Below are 692 nucleotides of genomic sequence, written 5' to 3'. Positions count from 1 at the left end.
ATGAAATACAACTATAAGCTGCTGGTTTCCTGATGTTGTGCATAAAGTCACAAATAAGCTAGGCGCAGACAAGGGAAACTGCCAATGCACTAACAACCCTAGTTTGCCTTATCATGACCAAACTCATGTTATGAATGCTAGCGTTGGTAAGAGAAAGTTTCGTTTGAATGCATCTCAACCCTTATTTCACACCACAGAGATATTTATTCAGTGCTGATGGGTGTGCTATACTAGGCCAGACACAGAGAGCTATGCCTAGTCCATGCTCATGATGGAGCTATGCCTAGTCCATGCTCATGAGGGAGTTATGCCTAGTCCGCTGCTCATGAGGGAGCTATGCCTAGTCAGCTGCTCATGAGGGAGCTCTGCCTAGTCCGCTGCTCATGAGGGAGCTATGCCTAGTCTGCTGCTCATGAGGGAGCTATGCCTAGTCAGCTGCTCATGAGGGAGCTATGCCTAGTCAGCTGCTCATGAGGGAGCTATGCCTAGTCCGCTGCTCATGAGATAGTTTAGGAGTAAAGGAAACATATAAAATCTCCACTGTCTGTCTTTTTGGCTATAGCTTATACGATTTTTATGCAAGTTTTATATGAGGTGTAGTTCACATTTTAGTCCCTAGAAATGGGCTGAGGGATAAGGGGGTGGAAATTGATTTTTGAAAGGATTTTTATATATTCATTATAATGTGTATA

General features: G+C 43.8%; 1 protein-coding gene across 1 annotated transcript in view; it reads left to right on the top strand.

The window, feature by feature from the left end:
- LOC119587685 (scm-like with four MBT domains protein 2) overlaps window positions 1-692 on the top strand; it is a 13,020-nt gene that overhangs the window by 1,290 nt on the left and 11,038 nt on the right. The gene's annotated exons all lie outside the window — the stretch shown is intronic.

Source organism: Penaeus monodon, chromosome 23, assembly GCF_015228065.2.
Source record: "Penaeus monodon isolate SGIC_2016 chromosome 23, NSTDA_Pmon_1, whole genome shotgun sequence".
NCBI classification, from domain to species: Eukaryota; Metazoa; Arthropoda; class Malacostraca; order Decapoda; family Penaeidae; genus Penaeus; species Penaeus monodon.
Note: the sequence above shows the minus strand (reverse complement) of the source record. Positions and strands in the feature narration are given on the sequence as shown.